This window comes from Lycorma delicatula, chromosome 7 (assembly GCF_047948215.1).
Source record: "Lycorma delicatula isolate Av1 chromosome 7, ASM4794821v1, whole genome shotgun sequence".
Taxonomy (NCBI): domain Eukaryota; kingdom Metazoa; phylum Arthropoda; class Insecta; order Hemiptera; family Fulgoridae; genus Lycorma; species Lycorma delicatula.
The window spans coordinates 102,571,471-102,589,099 of record NC_134461.1 but is presented as its reverse complement, the minus strand read 5'-3'; the positions used below and the strand labels follow the sequence as shown (position 1 = coordinate 102,589,099).

Below are 17,629 nucleotides of genomic sequence, written 5' to 3'. Positions count from 1 at the left end.
GACATGCTAATCGCTTATTGTCCTGTGAGGAATGTATTGTCCACCGTTACAATACCCTCCTGTTTCACTCTATCACCCTCTCGTTCTGCCACTCTAACTTCGGGTCAACTGTAACCGGATATCAACAACCCGTACTCTACATTCATTTTCATTCAACCATCAATCTACTTTAATATCATCTCTACAGGTTTTACCTTTAAATTCATAATGTTTGGTGGAAACAAAATTTTCGTTTATTACGTCACAGGTAACTTTAAATCAGAATGGTAATAATTTTAATCTTATTACAAAAAAAATTTAAGCTATACAATTTTAATTATCTCTGGAGAAATGAATAGTAAATAGTTCTTAAACAAGATCTTGTTTATGTTCTGAGAATTAAAACAACATCCTATTTGTCAGCATTAAAAAAGATAACCGGACGTAAAAATCCCATTATCCAAGTTCTGAAAAAATGGACTAAGACAAAAAATAAATATAATTGTATTAAAAAAAAATTAATCGTTAAGGATATAATCGATATTTCAGATTTACAAGGTGTGTGAGAAAAGTAATGAAATTGGTAACTGCCAGCGATCTGGCGACGCTGTGTTTACCAGTCTGTCCTAGACCGGTTTGTTCATCCCTTCCACATGCTCAGTACGAGTTTCAATTCCGTTCAGCCAACACATTATTTCTGACAGCGCCATCAGTGAAGTTATGTTTATGTTGTGTGTTACGAAAATGGAGCATCGGAATTTAGAGCGACGTTGTGCAATCATGTTTTCTCTTAAAGTTGGGGAATCCGTGAGTGTGACCTTTGAAAGTTGAAACAGGCCTATGGGGAACATTGCTTAGTAAGAGCACAAGTTTTCTGCTAGCAAAATCATCTTTGGAAGGCCAAGAACACGTTGAAGATCAACCTCGCTCAGGGAGACCTTCAACTTCAAAATCTGACGAAAACGTTGAGCGTGTGAGGGTTCTTGTGAGATCAGACCGTCATTTAACAATAAGGATGATGAGTGAACAGTTAAACACTTTCACCGTACATCAAATTTTGACAGACGATTTGGACATGCGAAAGGTTTGTGCGAAATTGGTGCCGAAAAACCTCACAAAAACAGAAGGACAATCGAAGAAACATGTGCGTTGATCTTCTTGAGAGGATTGACAATGACCAAGAATTCTTTAATCGTGTGATCACAGGTGATGAATGCTGGAAATTTTGAGTACGATCCTGAAACAAAGCGGCAAAGCGAAGAGTAGCACACTCCGTCATCTCCTCGACCGAAAAAATGTCGAATGAGCAAATCAAAGATCAAAACCATGTTGATTTGCTTTTTTCACAGTAGGGGTATCGTGCATAAAGAATTTCTTCCTCCAGATCAAACTGTCAACCAAGTGTTTTACAAAGGTGTCCTTGAAAGGCTCGGTAAAAGAGCGATTCGCGTAAGATGAGACATTGCAGACAAGTGGATGCTTCATCATGACAATGTCCCGTGTCTTACGGCCATTTCCATCAGGGAATGTTTGACCTCAAAACGCATTCCTACGGTTCCTCAACTCCTCCTATTCACCTGATTTGAGTCCTTGTGACTTTCCTTTTCCAGAAATTAAAACGTGTCTTAAAAGAACGTCATTTTGGAACTCTGGAGAACATTCAAAAGACTGTGACCGACTAGTTAAAAGCCCTACCAGTTGAAACCTTCCAGGACTGCTACCAGGAATGGAAACAACGACTCCGCCGGTGTATAACTGCCCAAGGGAATTGCTTTGAAGGGGATAATATTGTTGTTTGAAAAAATAAAAACCTTAAGTAAAATGTCAGTCTCATTACTTTTCTCACGCACCTCGTATGACTAAAATGAAGGTGTGAAAGTAGGATACAGTACGTTATCTTCTATTTCATATGCAATTTGCTTGTTAGTAGTCAGGGAAAAGAGATTGTTTCTAATTTGCTGACTACTGTTTCGGTATTAATTGGGAGTAAATCCGTCACAGATATTCAAAGATTAAGTAGTAGAAAATTTACTGTCATTTGATTTAGAAAATATCTTCATCAATTTTTTTTTAAGCGGCATAAACATTTAAAAAATGGAAATGCAATCACAACCAGCAAAGAGAGAATGTAATTGTAAAAGTGTTTGTGAATCTCCTTATGACAAAATATTATGAAATCAAAAAATGGTAAACAATACAAATCTCCGAAAAACACTGACAGTGCGAAGATATCCTTAAAAAAACAATTGTTTGCCCGAATCTGAAAAATCTATATTTTTTAAAGTATAAAGGTTCATTCGCCACGTAAGTGTTACAATTACAAAATAATGAATAGCAAAATAATTTTACTCTAAATAGATGTTGCTCTTAACGACTGATTAGCCTGATAGTCTGTTTTCGTGTTTTTCTAAACCAGTACTTTGTTGTATTTTTAAACAGCATGTGTATGGAGTATAATCTATTACGACTTTTCTTTTCATCCGTAGAAAAATGCAATTCTTCCGAAATTTCTGCCAATTGATCTACCCCAAACCATCTTTGCTTTCAAGAAAATTAGTTCGAATATTCTATAAAAATTCTTATAAAAAAAAAAAATATATATATAATTTAAATCTAGTTGGTTTGTCGTTGTAAATTTTCTATTTTTAAATTTCGAATTATTTCGTAATCATCGAACGTCATGGGTGGAGATAGCAAATTTCATTGATTCTGATTTTTTTAAAATAAACAAAAATTTCATTTTAGTGGTATACTGATACGCTGGAAAATTTTCTTAGCCATTGAATTAAGAATTTTCAAGAAAATGTTAGCTAATGTAGTATGATTTCAGCAAGATTTGCATTCACCACATCCCGCGAAAATATTTATACATATTTTTACCATATTTTATTGTCTATGGTCTCTGGGAATGAAAATTTTAAATTACTTTAAAGATTTCCAGAATGAAATGCACGCGATTTTTTGTGTGCAGTTATGTAAAAGCGAAGAAATGAGGATCATAATTTAAAAAATTAGATTTTGAGGATATTGGAATGAGGATCATAATTTAAAAAATCTAACCGAAAAATATATTATCAATCACGAAATGAGTTATGTAATATTATTTTTAGAAAGTAAAAAGATAAACGAATAAACGTCATGAATTGTGTCTTCTTTTTACTTCCTTGTACGAAGTAAAGGAAGTATTGTGATCGAAAAAATTTCGGTTTCTAAATTTCAACAGAAATATCCATTCTGACCAACCCTGAATCCGTTTTGACTATTTCGGCGTGACGTATGTACGTAAGTACGTATGTATGTATATACGTACGTATATATGTATCTCGCATATGATTAGCTGTAGATTGGTACAGTTTTCGATTTAGGACTGTTGTACACCTCCCTTTTTGATTGCAATCGACTGAACCAAAAAAGTCCAATAAAGCTCAAAATCCAAATCAGTTCGGATTTTGGACTTTTTCTTAACTGCAATAATAATTGAGAGCTTTTCAACGATATGTCATAAATGGCCGAGTTATAGCAAAATAAAATTTTAATTAATTAAATATCTGGATTAAGGGGAAGGCACATCGGTTCGAATCAGACTTCATCTCCTTTTCCTTTAAATTTTTTTTCAATTATATTATTAATAATTAGTAACTTCTCATTGTAAAAAAAATATTATGAATAATAATTCAGCAATAACAACAAAAAAAAAACACATGACTTCCTTTTATGCCTATTAAATTACATTTACACATTTTTTTTTTAATGAAAAGTACATGTAATTTTATTTCATTAAACATTTCTGATATTTTTTTAAGATCGGCTGTTGCTTTTAATAACGGATGTTGCCCTTAAACCGCACAAATTCTTTCACAGGCCTGCGCAACATTTGCGCTTTTATCGAAATAGAATTGTAAAATGTAGTGCAGTTTTTCACTAATTTTTACGGCGCAGTACCTTAAATCTGAATGTAAGAATTCCAACACTTTTTGCACGTCTACTAGTTTCAACTACCAGCTGTCAAATGACATATGGCCTGACCCACTGCGACTCACTCTGAGATTCGGGACGCTAACGCTACCTCGTGCGCAAAAGGCTCACTAATTTTTAGACTACCTATTATTACAGCGGAGATGTAATAATAATAATAATAATAATAAGAAGAGATTGACAAATCTAAATCTTATGTACAGTTCTGTATATAATGAAGAAAAAAATAAAACTTAAATCGTTTGAAATATGGTCTAATTGATGAATACTAAAAATAAAATGACTGATGAGAAAATTCTAAGAAAAAAGTGTAAAAAATTTTTGAAAAGTTTAAAAAAAGAAGAAATTAATTAACTGGACGTTTACTGAAACACGACAGTACAGTAAAATTAATATTGGTAGGCTATATTGAAGGGAGACCTAAATTAGCATATTTACAAGTTATGAAAAATGCGGACTGTGGAAGCCATTAGGAATTAAATTAAAAAATCGTTAGAAAGAGCTACTTGAAAAGCTGCTACCAAGCAATCTTAAGATTGAGAGCTAAAAATGTATTATTTATCATTTGTTCTTCAGTGTTGTATGTTTTATAGATAAAGCGATGTAAAAGAAAGTTATTTAAATTATTTTTTAATTATTATATTGTTAACGTGCCAACATATAAAAAAGATAATGAATAAAGAAAAAATAACTTTTTTAAAACGTTCTGTCGTAAATGTTAAGCTTTCAAGTACATGGTTACACATGAAAAGTATGCTGGTTTTAAAGCTTGAATAAAGCTTTATTGTCTTATACAAATTATAGATAGGACTATTTGTCTCTGTGTGTGTGTGTGTGTGTGTGTGTGTGTGTGTGTGTGTGTGTGTGTGTGTGTGTGTGTGTGTGTGTGTGTGTGTGTGTGTGTGTGTGTGTGTGTGTGTGTGAATGAAACTGAAGTATAATGTGAAGAAATTATGTAAGAGTTTAGAGGATTTAAAACGCTTTTGGCACGGATATAATTGCCAAACTATTTTAAGGTTCTAGGCTGTAAAATATCTTTTGTTTTGAGTGTTTCATTGTTTGTTTCTTTATCTTATACTTTGTTAAATATGTTGTTAAAGTTCTTGGCAAAACAATAGAAGTATAACAATAAAATACGGCCAACTGAACGCATATCAGTCTTAAAATTTTCAACCGTCAGTTCCATTTATAAAATAAATATATGTATGTATAATTTCTATGAGTTATTGTGTATAAGTATATATATAACTCACGGCACACTTATTTATGATTAATTATAATGTTTTATAAATAAATTTTTAAACAATAAATAATTAATTTTCATGGAAAAAAAGTTGTTAATCATTCATTATTCTGAACTTTCCTGGAACTTCTATAGAGAAAAATTGACGGAAGTACAGTTGAAAGTTAATTTTACCCTTTCGATGTTATTTATTTTCTTATTTTATGTCGGAGTAACTCACAATGGTTGCCTTTGGGTGTTGTAGTTTGAAAGTTTGAGGTCTGACTGGACCAATTATATCGATTCCGTAATAAGCTGTTTCTTCACCACAATTCTGTTCTTAGGTTCTGATTAACAACCCATTTTAGCTTGACAATCTTGGAATCTAGCAAGCTACAGATGTTATCAGTACACGTTTACTTGATGTAGTTGCGTAGGAATCCTGATTCAAGAAAACTACATTAATTATCTGATTTTTTTGTATTTTTATATAAATCAATAAATTGAACACTTTTATCTATATTCATATTACTATTTTATATAAATAAAATTAAAAAAACAAATTAAAAAAAAACAGTAGAAAAATCAGAGTAATAATAAAAAAGTCTTGAAAAACAACCGTGTTTTAAAATACTATTTCCAAGAGAAGATGAAATCACTTCTAATGACAATGAAAGACCGTCAACTGGTGTTTTTTCCGTTTTTTGAAAACCATCATTTATAATAAAATAAAAAAAAAAAAAATATTTTTTAAAAAAGCTTTTATTTAACTAATATTAACATTAATAAAAAAGGAAACAAATTAGAAAACCCCTCTAAAAAGTAAAAAAATAAAAAGTAAATCTAATTGAGAATTTTAATCAAAAAAATATAATAAATTAACAAATATAAAAATGCACTGAAAAGTAAAAAATAAATTATATAAATATGTAATAAATAACCAATAAAAAAATGTAATAATTATTAAATTTTAAAAATAAAAGTAATGAAAATATTTAGTTAAATAAAAGCGTGGGCGCAGTTTTTATAATTTATTTAAAACAACACAACATTTATTTTTACAACAATTAATCTTCATTTTCATTTTCATTAACGTCGCGAGGAGGCGGAAAGGTCTGTTGGAACCTCTACAATTGAGACTGACTAGCTACAAGTAACAATCTGGGAAAATGCACCCACTCGCTTTCTTTGTACGTGTTCTCACTTAGTTGAAGTTCATCTTCGAATTCTGCTTGTAATCTAAGCCTAATTGAACGCATTCTTTCCGCTAAAAGTTTCATTTTAATTAATTATGAATTTTTATTTAATGAATTCATAATTACGATTACAATTCATAATTACGTAAGGGTAGTTCGTGGCGGATCATATCCAAATTCTAACACCGTAGTATTGTATTGTCATCGAAGTTACATACGTGTACCAAATTTCATTGATTTTCATACGATAGATCAAAAGATATAGCAGTTGAAAGATTTGATTATAACTAAAGCAATTTAAATAAAAGCTTATAATAAGCCATGATTTTTTAATTTTCATGTGGTAAAAAAAAATATTCCCGAAATAAATTTCCTAGAAATTGTTTATTGCATTAGATAAATAAATTTTACTAATTTAAATTATATAATTGAAATATATTTTCCATGTATTTTTTTTTTGTTTGTTATAAAAGAGCGGGCATCAACAGTTAAGGTCATTATCCTGTTGGAAATTGATGGCTAATGAAAAGATGACCGGGATTCGAAGCCGGGATCTTCGCACGAAATGGCGAGACGTTACCTACTCAGGATTCAAGTCAATATATTGAAAAGGTAAAAGTAAAAAAAATTCTATAGAATTACTATTTTTAAAGGTGGAAGTAAATTTCTTTTCTTTCTGCAACAATGGTAGAACCTACTTTTTAACTTTAATGAAAATTAAAACATTTTTAATAAAGTAAAATTAAAGATAAACGTGATAATAAAATCTATTTCATGTACTAAATAGCAGTAATTTAAATTTACTTACTTTACCTTCAAATTTATACTTTATGGTATCGGCATATTTTATTTATTTTAATTTTGAGCCGGCTTGATAAATTCTAAGAAGAAAAAAAAATATTACAGTTTTTTACTGTTACTCTGGATGTCACTTTCGCCCTCTTCTCATTTTTGCGAAGTTTTTTAGTTATGATAATCGCTTATTGTGTTTCATACATTTAAAAAAAATGTTTTATCATTTAGTTTGTATTATTTGATAAACTCAGTGGTCACTAAGGAACTCATCCAGAAAATAAATTACATAGGTTGTAAAAACATTTTTTTCTGTATATTTTCTTATTACTATAAAATAAAACTGTAACGCTCCATATAATCATTATTTCTATGAATTGTAAGATCTTTCTTTTAAAAATTGCTTGTTTTCCATATACAAACAAAATTTCTAGTTAATAAAGAAAATCATGTATGATTACTCAAACAAAAAATGTAACAGATCACTAATGAAAATAAGTTTATAGAAGCGTATACTAATGCGAGCTATAATCAATCTTATTTAGGCGGTCAATTTAATTTAATCAATTTTAGAGGCGCATTTGTCTTATCTACATTTTCTTTTCCCTCGTTCATATTGTAATGAAAAGAGCTATCTTTTTTGTACATAAGAATCTAAGGGGAAAACGTTGAGTAAACGCACAGGGACAATATCCTCGTGATTCAGAATTCTTGGTGATAAGAGGGAGAAGGAAAAAAGGGAGAGAGAGAAAATGACAGTGAAAAAGAGAGAGAAATTATGAAAGGGAACATTTCATGCGATTGGAAAAGACTATGAACAGTTTTTGGGATGGTTGTAACATTCGTTGTAAATAACAACCATCTCTGTTATCATGTCCATTGATGCGTTTAATGAAAGAACCTATGTCCTAATAAAGCCCTCCTTTTCATCCCCTCCCAAAATTCGTCCCATATCCTGATAGAATGTGGAAGGGGAAGTATCTTATTCTCCTTTTTTCTCCTTCCTTCTTATTCTCTAAAAATATTTATCGTCTCTCTACTATGGATTTTTTTATGTGAAAGTTTGTTTTTTTTTTATATATCGTAGATTTCCTATTAATATAACATAAAAATAAAATTTTATATCGGCTACAAACTCGTTGTAGAATTCTTTTGTCGAATATTTTTTATGAAATTGATTCAAAAATAAGTTAGAGAAATCGATATATTTAAGCGTAATATATTTATGTACTTTTTTCTACTGCTTTTACAAAGATACATAGTGAATACTTGGTATAAAGACTTTATGTAAAACTTAACAATCCGAAATGAGAAGTGTAGCTTTTTATTCATTATGAAAGGGAGAAAATATACGTCGCTTTTTTAAATTTCTTTTAATTTTTAAGTATGAACAACCTTCTAATGCAGAATATAAGTGGGTAGACAAAAAAAATCAACTTCTATTTTTAATAGCATGTTAAACTATTTGTATACCGCATCACATCAAATAAAATTATAGGTGACTGTCATCCATAAATCCATCCTTAACAATTCGTATAGGTATAGGCTGCTGTGACAGTCAAAATTCATTGATTTTTTTGTCAGTAAATAAGTGAAGGAATCAAACGATTCCTAAGTTTTCCGCGTAGTTTCTCTTCATCATTATTTTGTTTACGACTCTGTAATTAGGTCAGTGTAAAAATGTGCTCATGTTTATTTTTTTTAATCTTTAACAGCTAGGCTAACCTAAATTATAGTCGCTTTTTTATATTGTAAATTTTTTTCTTAACGTGTACTGTTCAACTACTGTATTCTGTTCAACTAGTGAACAACAAGCAACCTTCTCTCCCACTGAGATGAGTATGATATGCAAATGAGGTTATTCTTGTACAGACTCAGGTCGAGACCATTCCTGAAATGTGTAGTTAATTGAACCCCAACCACCAAAGTACATCGGTATCCACTGTCTAGTATTTTTTTTTTTTACCTCCGGATCCACTGTTAGGCATTCTTCTGAAGATGAGATGAGTGATTTATAGCGTGTGTGAAAATGCCATGCCTGACCGGGATTCAAACCCGGGACCTTCGGATGAAAGGCCGATTTTCTAGTATTTAAATCCGTATAAAAGCAACAAACTTTTATTAGGTTTGTAACCTCAGAAATTTTGACTCCGAAGATCAGCTGTTAAACAACTGATTTGCGATGACGAGTTAAATACTAGAACAGCCTGGTGGGCTAGGCTTAGAGATAAAAAAATTAATTTTTTTATAATAAAATATTTTTGGGAACTGATAATTTCACTTTCAACTATATATATGTATATATATATATATTTTTTTTTTTTAACCTCTGGGACCACCGTTAGGTATTATTTCAGAGAATGAGATGAATGACAATTTTTTTAGAGTATGAAAAGGTCATGCCTGACCGGGATTCGAAACCGGGACTTTATATTTGAGTAGGGTAAAGTTGTAAAGTTAACCCACCAGGTTTGTCTAGTGGTGAACCCATCATCGCAAATCAACTGATTTTGAAGTCGAGAACTCTAAGATTCAAACCCTAGTGAAGCCAGTTAATTTTATACGGATTTGAATAATATATCGTAGATACCGGGTTTCTTTAGCGGTTGGGTTTTCAATCGACCACACTTCTGAGAAACAGTCGACCTGAGACTGTACAATATTACACTTCATTACATTAATACATAACATCCTCATCCATTCTCTGCAGTAATAACTTACGGTGGTTCCGGAGAACCAGAAAAAACGAAAGAAAAGTAGTAGAGTAAAGTACAGTATAAGACATAAAGCTCAAACAGCTTTTATACATTTTTGAAAAATCTACGTTTTGTTAACTGCAGTAATTATTTTCTTTTGTATAATATTTATGGATAAAAATATTATAATGGGGAGTTAGACTAATATTAATGCCGATTTTATAGATTAAATAGTAGCATGAAGATTGAACAATAGCAAAAATGTAAATCTAACGGGGATTCGAACCCAGAACCTTTCGGATGAAAGGCAAAGATGTTACTACTACTTAGTAACGGATTTGTTAGTACGTAATAACTAGAAATATATCATTAAAATTATATATTTCAATTTATATAATAATGAAGTTTATGATTTTTCAATAATTTAATTTAACAATGAATTGCTTATAAAAGAAAACTTTTAATAAATTTTCTTTTTGTATTATTTTCCTAGCAATTTTTCAATAGCTTATTCTTTTAGTCATCGTTGTACTTGAAAAATAGAATTTAAAAAAATTTCTCATTAGTGAATCAGGCATACAAGAACTGGTACAAGATTATTAATTTTCTTTTTCTAAATGTTTGATTGAGAAAATTTAATTAAAATATCATTTTAATTTTTTATTAAAAAAAAAATTAAAATCAATTACTTTTCTCGTTTGTATATTCAATTAATTTATCACTCGTTAGTATCATCACATCCACTTTTCAAAAGGAATACAAAAACCATTATATGTCTAGTATATTAAGTTTAAAAAAAAAGTTAAAGATAATCTCAAGATTTAATGTTTCAGTATTCCAGCATATAAATCGACGAAGGATATTTGTCAGTTTTGACTTAAAATTATTAAAATGGCATATGTACGAATCAGACTGACGATTTTAGTTCTTGTATAACAGATGTTCGTTGGATATTTTGCTATGTAGTTAAAAAATTTATCAGCTGATGCATATCGTAAAAAAAAGTATTAATGATAATAAATCACATTAGTGTTGAACAAGTAAAATGTAGAAATAAAAGGAAAAAAAATCAAACGTGGCCAATAAAAACCTGTATAATAATGTTAGCTAGCATAAGGAAAAATACAGTGCGTCAGTCAAGATAACTAATGAATGAAGCAATCAATCAATTAACTAATTAAGAACTGAATAGAAGTTCATCTGGAACAAAGCCACAAAAACGTATTTTCTAGTTGGCTAAGAAATAGGTATAAAAAAGGAACATGTAAAATTATTTACCTTGGATTTAAGAAAATCAGTTAACAACTTCCTACAAATCAAATTATTAGTTTTATTATTAATTCATTTTATCAAAATCTTTTTTTAAAATAAATAATTGCTATTTATAAAAAAAAAAATAATTAAACGGTTTTTTTAATTTTAATTTTTTTTTTTATTTACTTGAACAGTTATATTTTAATTTTATTATACATATATGTATATAAAAAACATCGTCCGGTATTATTTTAATGTATTCCTAATATCACTACAATTAAAGTTTCCTATAAACATAGATCCGGAAATGTTTTTTTATGTATCTGTCCACCATTACGTGTTTTTTAAAACTAGAATTTAAATCACTAGGACGAATTAAGCTACGTTAATTAAATTTGGCACATCTTTTTAAACCAATAATTTCTATGAGATAAATAAATGGTGTTTTGCCTAATGTGTGCGTTGTAATCTGTTCAACTAGGGAACAATAAGCAACCCCCTCCCCTCCACCAGTTCAATGTGATGAGAATTATATATATGACATGTAAATGAGTTGTAGTATTGTAGAAACTCAGGCCGATCATTCCTGAGACGTGTGGTTAATTTAACCTCAACTACCGGTACATGCCGGCCTCCGTCTTGCGAGTGGTAGCGTCTCGGCCTTTCATCCGGAGATCCCGGGTTCGAATCCCGGTCAGGCATGGCATTTTCACACACGCTACAAATCATTCATCTTTATCCTCTGAAGAATGCCTAACGGTGGATCCGGAGGTTAAATAAAAAAAAATAATAACTACCGGTACATCGGTATCCACTGCCTGTTTTTCAAATCCATATAAAAGTAACTTCCTTTTACTGGGATTCGAACCTAAGAACTTTTGACTTCGAAAATCAGCTGTTAAACAGCTGATTTGCGACGACGAATTAACCACTTACCTATAAATAAATATGGAAATTTTATTTTCTTAAATTTAAAAAAAATGGCGACAATCTTAATTTTTCATAAAACAGCAGTTTAAAAACTTGTCATCGCAAATCAGCTGATTTCGAAGTCGAGAGTTTTAAGGAACAAATCCTAGTAAAGGCAGTTATTTTTATACGGATTTGAATACTAGATCGTGGATACCGTTGTTTTTTGTGGTTGGGTTTCAAACGAGACTGTACTAGACTACACTTTATTTACATTCATACATATCTCTTCTTTTTCTGATTAACCTCCTAAAGGTATTACTTAAAAGGATGAATGAGGATGATATGTATGAATGTAAATGAAGTGTAATCTTGTATAGTCTCAGGTCGGCCAATCCTGAGATGCGTGGTTAATTGAAACACTACCACTAAAGAACACCGGTATCCACGATCTAGTATTCAAATCCGTATTAAAGTAACTTCCTTGACTAGGATTTGAACCATAAAACTCTCGACATCAAAATCAGCTGATTTTCGATAAGGAGTTCACCACTAGACCGACCCGGTGGGTTACATTCATATACATATCATCCTTATTCATCCTCTGAAGTAATACCTTACGATGGTTCCGGAGGCTGAACAGAAAAAGAGAGAGTTTAAGAAGTAGCAATATTGAGAAATGAAGAAGAAAAAAACTGGAACGAATTTATTTTTAACTTCATTATACATTCGCTATAATATTTTCTATTTTAAATTACTATTTGATGTCCGTTTTGATAAACAATGTGTTATTTATTAAAAATATAAATCACAAACTTTTAGTTAATAAATAAGTTCTTTCTAAATGTATATACCGTACGTAAGACATATTCAAATTCAAACACTTAGTTTCAAAAAATAAATCAGGATCAAATTATGATCGTTCAATGTGTTTGAAAGTACATTACAATGATGTAGCTATTTTAATTTTTTTTTTTTTTAATTTCGAATTACTTGTCATAATTATTCAGCTTTTTATTAACTAAACTAGAATTTAATTTTACAAAATTAATTTAAAAACCTCTCAAATTTTCACGCTTAGTTCATACATACTGTTCAGTATTGTAAAAAAAAATATTGTTATGGAACTTGAAATATGTTTCTTCTTCTCTTCTTTAAAATCATTTAATCTTAAAGAATTATGAAACTCAGTTTTTTCTCCATTTCGGAAAGTGTTTTTTTACCTTTATCATCCTGGAGAGATTTTATTATAAAATGTTATTTATATATTATGTATAGTAAATATCGTTTATAGTGACCTCCAATAGACCGAGGATTTTAGGGCATTATAACCGATAGTCACAATAACTGATGTTTAGGTAGGTTAGTGGTACGACTTTAATAAGCATCTACACGGGTATTGTAATACAGTAATAATAATAATTATTAAAAATAATAATTTATTTCTGAAAAATATTAGAAAAAAAGAAAAAAACAAAACTACACATAATAAATACAAATACAAAACACATAATAAATACAATTAAAACTAGATAGAGAAAAATGGTAAAAATTACTTTTTCTGCAAAAAGTCGGTAATTTTGCTTTACGTCATTATTTTGACTAGGCCGTAATTTCTTTGATTTCACAGAATTTATTTCAAAATTTTTCCTAATTTTTTCATGGTTCCCCATATTACCGATGTTGTCGAATGACTTACGCCTAATTCTTGGGCGATGTTCTTATTGGTTCTGCCATTCTCTAACCTCCTTATTATGTTTGCCTTTTTCTTTATCGCGAATTTTATTTTGCAATAATGAATACAATAATAACCGAATATTGTAATTTTATTGCTGAAGAGATATTTCTAATTTAATTAAATTATGTTTTTATTAATTGACTGCTAATTGCTATTCTAACCAGAAAAATGATAATTTATGGTTAGAAGGGTGTAATGGCACGATCCAATATTTTTCTGAAATGCTGAGGTTAAATTTGAATCAGACCGAAAAAGTTTATTTTGCGAATTTTCTTAAAAACTTTCAAATCAAATAACTTTTGATGCGTTAGAGCGATTTTACTTTTTATATAATTATGTTTATAACTTAGATATATATTAAAGCATATATATATATATATATATATATATATATAAGCAGTTATACTGTAAGCAGCATATATTATGAGCAGTTGTTTGTTCTATTTTAAATTACAATTAATAATTTAATACGTGAAAGGGATTACTTAAGATATCTGTTACGATCTATTTACGAAACACCACTTCCTATTCATTGATAAGACTGTATTATTAATATGTATTAAATTATTAATTTACTTCCGGGACCCTACATTAATTTCAACTTCATGAAATATTCAAAGTGCAATACACAGTAGGATGGGAATTTACAATGGATTGTTTGTGGTCTGTTATAGATGGTTTTAAAGGAGGGGACTGGTTTTACGGGATAAGATGACGGGGAGCAAGAGATAAGACAACGGTCCGTTTAATCTAGGGAGTTTAGGGGAGGGAAGGTTTAAGGTTTTGTTTCCTAAGAAATTCTAAATGACGATGCAATTGAATGCAAGTCGAGTCACGTTCAGTTACAGTAAATTCACCGCCGACAATCTCTACACAAATCAACTCCCGATCCATAGTAATCTACCAGAAACAGAGGGCTTTTATAGTACAGCGACGGTAGCGATGGTAATAGTAAAAGGACAAAAGGACATTGTCGGTCCTGCTTTGCTTCTCCGGTCGATTTGTGTCTATCCTTTAAGTCACCCTTTAAACGCATCGACCCCATCTGACTGATTCGACAATCCCTATAAGCAAAGTTTTTTTTGGACGCGATAAAACTCCCGTTGTAACGATACAGCTGAGCAATGTTATATAAAAAGATTTCCCCATTTTCCACTACTTCCCGCCCCTACTATTCCTGCTATATCATCCCAGTCACCACGCTACCGAACCTTATCATATATGATTATACAACTTTTTGAACGAGTCTTTTACCGTCAGAAAAATGGGTTCTGCTAAGCTTGAAGCTTTCCAATGCACTTAGAAACTCTGTTACCGAGTTCTTCGCTTAAGATATTACACTGTAGTACCTTAGGCGAGTACTAAATATAACTAAAACGCGACAGTTCCACCATTCCTATTTTTTACTATCTCTTCTTTTTTCCTCTTTTTATATATTTGTTTTTTTTTTTGGAAAAAAAAATCTTAAAGAGAGAAAAATCTTAAATCTTAATTCTTAATCTTTAAGAATTAGTAAACTATATTTCAAATTTCATCTTAATATTGCTTATTTAAATAACAGTTTTTTATTTTAAAAAAAATTTCAATAATTTTTAAAATCGAATGTTCATCTGATGTCTTTTGATAAATACGTAACTACTTACATTTGAAGTTGTTCAACTATTTTTTTTAAGTATTAAATTATTCTTATTAATTTTTATTTCTAATAAAATGTTTTTCAAGCACGAATGAAAAAATAAAACCGCTTTTGAGAACCAGGGATGGCACTCCCCAATATATTATTGAGATGGTACTTAGGTTATGTTTAATTCAGGATGAAAGCGAAATCAGTTTGTGAGTTCATAAAATGGATAAGCCGTTTAGAAATTATGTACAAACTGAAGTCTATTTTTTAAAAGCTTTTATTTAACTCGCTTTTAGGAATAATCAAATCTTGCAACTGTTTTATCTTTTGATCTATCGCATGAAAATCAATAAAATTTGGTACACGTATGTAACTTCGATGACAATACAGCACTACGATGTCAGAATTTAATATTATCCATCCCCACGCGCTCCCCCTACGCAAAATTCATGCATTTAGTTGAAAATTTTCATTTCTCATGAACTATCGTATGCAAATGATTGAAATTTGGTACACGTATGTAACTTCGATGTGTAAAAATAAACACTTTTACTTTTTTTTTTATTTAAAGCTTTTATTTTTAGTCTTAAAAATATATTTGATTACATATAAAAAATTATTTTATATAAAAAATTATATAAATATCTAATATAACCAATAAATCAAAAATAAATAAATGTAATAATTATTAAACTTTAAAATTAAAAGTAATGAAAATATTTAGTTAAACAAAAGCGTGGCGCAGTTTTTATAACAATCTTTTTGAATAAGTATTTATAAACATTTGCTGTATTTTAAAATATATTTTTTGTTTACAAAAATAATTTTGTATTAAAATAACTCAAGTTTTAATTCTTTGATGGTTCAAATTTGCACCGAGATGACCTTTAAGGGTTAATAAGATTAAAAATAAAAATTAAATTTTGAAATCTTGCACAAAGTTATTACATTTTGACGGTAATCTAAAAAATTATTAATTATTATAATTGTAATCACAATTATGAATTCATTAAATAAAAATTCATAATTAATTAAAATGAAACTTTTAGCGGAAAGAGTGCGTTCAATTTGGCTTAGATTACAAGCAGAATTCGAAGATGAACTTCAACTATGTGAGAACACGTACAAAGAAAGCGAGTGGGTGCATTTTCCCAGATTGTTACTTGTAGATAGTCAGTCTCAATTGTAGAGGTTCCACCAGACCTTTCCGCCTCCTCGCGTCGTTATTGAAAATGAAGATAAATTGTTCTAAAAATAAATGTTGTGTTCCTTTAAATAAGTTATAAAAACAGCGGCACGCTTTTATTTAACTAAATATTTTCTTTACTTTTAATTTTAAAATTTAATAATTATTACATTTATTTATTGATTATTTATTAGATATTTATATAATTTATTTTTTACTTTTCAGTGCATTTTTTTATTTATTAATATATTATATTTTTTTTATTAAAATTCTCAATTTGATTTAATTCTTATTTTTCACTTTTCGGAGGGTTTTCCTAATTTGTTTTAATATAATTAAAAATAAATTGTTAATTAGTGTACTTTTGTTAAATATATATTTTAAAGCCAACTTGTTAACCTAATTCATCAATTTCAATGATTTTTTATTTTATTTTGTAAAAAGTTTTCCTATGGTAGTTTCACCTCCAGTATTTGGCGCATACTCGTTTGTTTTTACCTCCAGGTAGTTTTATCCAAATAACTTTGATGGAAGGGTCTGAAAAAATAAGGTGAAAATAGTTCGTTTCTGATGTTTTATTTTTAAAGAAATAAAGATTTTATTCTTTAAGTTTTAAAGTTAGATTTTATAATTTACACTAGCAGAACCGGCAATGCTTTGCTATTGCTAGATTTGAGTACATATATATAGATTAAATGAAGCAATTGAAAGTTTGATAAAACATTAACAAAATGAACATTACGGAACTTCATAAAATTTAACCTTTCCCTTTTTTCCTTTCTCCCTTTTACCCTTTCAACTCCTTTCCCATTCACCCTTTCGCCCCTTCCTTTTTACCCTTTTCCTTTTCCCCCTTTACTTTCCCCTTTTCATTTTACCACACCCCCTTTCCTTTCCGCCATGCCCCCTTTCCTTTCATTTCCCAATTTTTCTTTTCTTTATTTCCATTTCCCCCTTCATCTTTCCCCCTTTCTCCTTTTATTTTTTCCTTTCCCCTTTCCATTTCCTTTTCCCGTTTTTACTTTACCATATTTCCCCTTCTCCCTTTTTACCTTCCC

General features: G+C 29.8%; 1 long non-coding RNA gene across 1 annotated transcript in view; it reads left to right on the top strand.

Moving 5' to 3' along the window:
* LOC142328261 (uncharacterized) overlaps positions 1 to 6,982 on the top strand; it is a 275,266-nt gene extending 268,284 nt beyond the window's left edge. The window contains exon 5 of the long non-coding RNA XR_012757261.1: positions 6,846 to 6,982. This is a non-coding gene — a long non-coding RNA (uncharacterized LOC142328261). The remainder of the gene's footprint in view (positions 1 to 6,845) is intronic.
* Positions 6,983 to 17,629: the final 10,647 nt, after the last annotated feature.